Below are 6,000 nucleotides of genomic sequence, written 5' to 3' on the forward strand. Positions count from 1 at the left end.
CAATCTTCTTCAGTATATTCATCTTCATTTTTAGGTACATTAATCTTATCAATTACTTTCATGGGAATGTGATTTCCCTTAGTCACAATTCTCCAAACCTTCCAATCTACGTTCATTAGATATATGCTCATCCTACGTTTCCAATAGGTGTAATTTACACCACAGAAAATGGGTGGTCTAGTGGATGAGTGTCCCTCACCGAATGGAGTTACACCAATGTGTGCCATGTGGTCATTTTACAAATTAACTATCAAGTCTATGTAAACCCGCTCTGATACCAAATGTTGAATTAGGTGTAATCCCAAGAGGGGGGGTGAATTGAGTATTTAAAAATTCTAAGGCACTTAGTTACCTCTTAAACTCTTCTTATAAATTTGCCAACAATTTTTTGTTACTCAATTATGTATGTGTACGGCTATTCAATCTATGCATCAATGCACACAATTTAAATGCAATACTGAAAATAAGGAGTGAAGGGAAGAGAGAAGACAAACGCAGTTTTATGAGGTTCAGTCGTCTTGGCCTACGTCCTCGCCTTGAGCAACCACTCAAGGATTCACTGAAACCTTGCTCCTTAAAGTGGGACAGAGCTTCCCTTACAATCCTCTACTTACAAGAGGTATAGCTTCCTCCTAATCCGCTACTTACAAGAGATACAACTCTCTCCTCACACACCGGTTCACATACCGAACCGTGTATACAATAAAATCTTGAAAACAACACTCAAAACAATGCTTCTAGCAAAAGCTTGTGAATATAGTTCAATTTCCTAGCACATTAACATATGATATAACTTGAAGTTCAAGAATGCATGAAAAACGAAACAATCGTTTGATGTATGATATGCTTCAACACAAATTCTTATTTAATCAAAAACTCCCAAGTAAAGTGATATTTGAAATGCCTTGGAGTCAACTAGGGTTTTTGATTCACTTTGTAAAGATACACAAGTATGTTTGAAGTGAGCTATTTAACAAAACTTTGACTTGAATACAACTCAAAAAAAATCACAAAGTTTTCCTTCAAGTTCCAATATTTTAATTAAAGTAGGTTTTTCAATAAGAAGCCCTATGAACAATATATATATATATATATATATATATATATATATATATATATATATCTCAGTGTGTGTGTGTGTGTGTGTGTGTGTTTATATACTTCTTGAATCACAAATCAATCAACCAAGCTAACAAGTTTTTCTCAAGACATGATCTTTTCAAAATCTGTTTTTATATGTGAATACACACTCAAGATCAAAACCTCTTTCTAATGATAAACACGTAAAGAGATGAGAGGTTCTTGAAAAGTAATAACTTGAAAGATCAAGCCGTAATACTGGATTGAAGTTTAGTTGAATGAATGGATGCCCTTTGATTTCAGAAGAGATTTGCCCAAAGAAGAAAGAAGAAGATTGAAGTGCAGACAATTAGCTCTAGGGTTTCCTCAAATCTTGCAATGAGGTGTGTTCTTTTCTTGTTGTGTGTCTTAGCCTCATTTTAGGGTTTAGACATTTAGTATATATAGTATATAACCCTTAGGATTGATCTCAGCCGTTGGATCAATAATATAGCTCACAAGTTCTTTTAATAAAAAACAAGTTTTTAACTTTCCCGCGACTTCAGGCGCCTGAGGGTAAAGGTCCAGGCGACCGAAGTTCCTTAAGCCTTAAAAAATCACGATGGAACATAGGGTCAGGCGACCGAAGTGGTGACTTCAGGCTCCTGAGGTTCCAGGATCAGGAGACTGAAGAGCCTCTACCAGGTTCTGTCTTTTCCATTTAATTCTTCAGGCTACTGAACTTAATCTTTAGGCAACCAAAGAAAATCTTCAGGCGCCTGAGGTTAACTTCAGGCTACCGAAGTCCCCTTTTTCACACATATTAATTTCCAATTTAAAATTCTTCTTTGATTCTCTTCTTGGGTCTTTTATAAAACATATTTTTCATGATTTTGAAAACATTTTTAAGTCAATGAGAGTTTCGTAATGATGTACATGAAATGCATGAATTTTAAAATCATTCTAAGTTTATATTTGAGCCTCAAATTAAATCATATGGAAATTTAAGTACATGAGTTCTAAATACCCATTCCCAAGATATTCTTGAACTTTGCCGTTTGCATCTTGATTCTAATACTCTTTGAGTTCCATGGTGCTTTATAAGATTTGTAAGCTTTACTTGAAGGCTTCCATGACCCGTTATCTTTCCGTGCATGCTTAATGTAAGTCCTGTTCACAAACTTAATGCACAGATCAAATAGCAAGTGATTTGTCATTATCAAAATAAGATTGGACTCATAGAGTCAACAATTTGCATCAAGGTCTGTTTGGCTTTAGTTTAGTGAAATGGCAATTGTAACATCAAGGAGCACCTTAGATGCCATGAACCAAATGCCACATAGGTATCCACAAGGAAAATTCAATAAGGAGAAAAAAGAAACCAACATATGAAAAACATATAGGGCATATGATGAAGGAATATATTCATTTAGGATATCAACAAATAAATATCTAATGGATTACAACATAAAACGGAGAAAAAAGTAAATAATTTTTCAAAATTAACATATGCACCAAATAATGTATTTCTATTCAACCTACTCCAAGTTTGTTTGTTGTAGATAAACTATTAGTAGTTGTAGGTACACTTGCATAGCTAAATAATGGTAGAACTTCCTTCCTCCCATCTCTCATTAACCCATTTGATGAGTCACCAAAACAGAACATATCTTCAACTTCTCAGTAATCTACAAAGTCCTCCATTAATTTTTTTTTTTTTTTTTTTGTGATTCAATAGTCCAATTTTATCATACCCTTCAAATGTGAATCTATTAAGGGGTAGTATTGCTAGAAAAAAATACAAGAAGTTATTCTCTAATAGTAAAATGGATGAGTACCATTAGCTTAAATTTCCATATAATGGATGAATAAAATGGTAAATATAAGAAAATGGAAGCACTAGATGGAGTGTATCCAAGGTTGAGAGTCAATTGCTCCTCATTCTCGCCCAACAACTTCTTTTAATTTGATTGCTGTTTAGAATCCTAAACCAACTTGGATTAGTGTAGGGCCATAACAAGAGAACTATAATTAACCTGCCACTGGTGACTTACTAAAGGCTCCATAGGATAAAAGAGATGGGACAATTTTATAATAAGGCAAAGGTCCCTTTTACTCCTTTTTCTCTCTGAAATCTTTATAGCATTTCCTGTAAAGCCCACATTGGGAATGGCCACGAAGCGATCATAACATATAGGGGAGTAGGCAGAGCCATCATCTTATTAGCATATACTTGGCATTTGTAACACCTCCGCACAAAGTCTATATAATTGGCTTCCATTGTTAACTAGTAACATGCTGCTCAAAGTATTCTTCTCGCTAACATATGACCATGAGGATGAGTTGAACATGCCCCTTCATAAACTCTTCCATAATATATTGGGCTTCCATCACATTTACTCATTGGAGTAGGCTCATATCTAAACCTCTTTTATATAGAACATTCCTACACAGAAAATTCCATGCTGCTAGGCATTTTATGGTCCTCTTATCGTTTCTTGAGGCATGAGGAGGATACTTTTGTTCTGCCAATAACTATTTGAGATCATAATACCACAGTTTTCCATCGACCTCCTCTTAAAGGTCCATACGGTAACGCCCCAAACCTAAAAAAGGGGTCCGAAGGGTTATATTAAATAAATCTCTTATACTAACAAATACATAGTGTAAGATCTTCATAACAATTACCAAAGTACTAAAAATCATCCTTTATTACAATAAAAATTCCAGTATCACAATAAAGTTCTAAACTCATAAAAAACATAAATAAAATAAAAACAATTCTAACCAAGGACCTTCTACCCCACCAACGCTTCCATTGCGCACTCTGATTACTATCATACTCCTCATGGCCTCTAAAAAATAATTAATCATGATGGGGTGAGACACCTCTCAATAAAAAGGAATAAATTATTATCAGTGTGTGGCCAATGAGTTTTAGTGTATCATATATATGAATAACATTTAATATTGTAACATTCATGTTTACATATAAAACAATTAAACAGTTCTATAAACGAATATTTATATCTCCTCATTCCCTGGATCATGTTTACGTATAAACAATTCTACATTTCGGTGACCACATCTGGTGCACACCCAGGCACTCGCTGTGAGGCGTTACGTATCGTCGTACCCCGCCAGCAAGCCCTTGGGCTAAGTCTTAAGGATCGGAGCGTTACGTATTGTCGTCCCCCTCTGCCTTGATATCACCAAATATATCCCTTAGATATACAATTACACCATACAACGATACCATATATCTGACAATCTTTCCACTTTAGTTTCAACAATCCTCGTGATCTCAATAGGTTTAATTTATACAATAAACTGAAATATTCTCATGCCACACATTTAAATGATAAATCATATTTGATAACATTCATATAATCATATACCTCATAATATATTCAGATTAAAACCCACATAATTTTCACATAATTATAATCTTTAATTTAATCGGTTAATCTTTAAAAATAGTTAACATAATTTATTCCCCTTACCTAATCTTGAAGATCTGCCTATCACTTTCCTAAAAAGGTTCCTGCAGCTTTGAAGAACGAAACCCTAACTTCCTTAACTTGTCGAGTAGAGAAATTCGGCAAGTCGAGAATGGAGAACCGATCAGAAACCTAGCTGGAGTCCCAGGAGACCTTAGGAGAGAGAGAGAGAGAGAGAGAGAGAGAGAGAGAGAGAGAGAGAGAGAGAGATGAATGAGAGAAAGAAATCAGCGAGAGGGTTAAAACCCTAGTAGAGAGAAAAAGAAGAGAGGAAAGAATGACTTAAATCTTATTTATAGGTTCTTAGCTCTGCAGGGAAACTGTCGAAGGTTTCCTTGAGATTTCTAAAACTTTTGATGGTTTGGTTTGGTCTTATACCAAACCTCTACCCGACTGAAACAGTCCACGGTTTTTCTGTGGGTTCTTAAAACTGTCGACGGTTTGGTGTTGTACCAAACCATCTCTTATCTTTTCCTTGCTTTTCATTCCCATTTTTTATTTTCTTTTATTTTCTTTCTTTGGGTTCCTACATTCTCCCCTCCTTATAAAAATTTCATCCTAGAAATTTGTTAAATATAACCTCGAAGAACGACATCAATCATGAATCCAACAAACTTAAGCTAAACTTGTGAACAATCCTATCCTCCTCATAACTCAAACCTATACTTTGGTAATAATCATTCCTAACATCTATAGAATCTGTATCCTAAACTCTAATACCACTTTGTAATGTCCTGAACTTGAAAAAGGGGTCCGGAGGACTATATTAAATAAATCTCTAATACCAACAAATACACAGCGGAAGATCTCCATAACAATTATCAGAGTACTAAACATTATCCTTTAGTACAATAAAAATCTCAATATCACAGTAAAGTTCTGTACTCATCAAAAACAAAAATAAAATAATAACAATTCTAGCCAAGGACCTGAAAAATAATTGATCATGATGGTGTGAGATACCTCTTAGTAAGAAGGAATAAATTATTATCAGTATGTGGTCAATGAGTTTTAGTGTATCATATATATGAATAACATTTAATACTGTAACATTCATGTTTACATATAAAACAATTAAATAGTTTCATAAACCAATATTTCTATCTCCTCATTCCTTGGATCATGTTTACGTATGAGCAATTCTATCTTTCTATGACCACTTCTGGTGTATACCCAGGCACTTACTGTGAGGCATTACGTATCGTCGTCCCCCACCAACAAGCCTTCGGGTTAAGTCCCGAGGATCGGAGCGTTACGTATTGTCATCCCCCTCTACCTTGATATCACCAAACATATCCCTCAGATACACAATTGCACTATACAACGATACCATATTTCTAACAATTTGTCCACTTTACTTTCAACAATCCCCATGATCTCAATAGGTTTAATTTATACAATAAACTGAAACATTCTTATGCCACACATTTAAATGATAAAT

This window comes from Malania oleifera, chromosome 11 (genome assembly GCF_029873635.1).
Source record: "Malania oleifera isolate guangnan ecotype guangnan chromosome 11, ASM2987363v1, whole genome shotgun sequence".
Lineage (NCBI taxonomy): Eukaryota > Viridiplantae > Streptophyta > Magnoliopsida > Santalales > Ximeniaceae > Malania > Malania oleifera.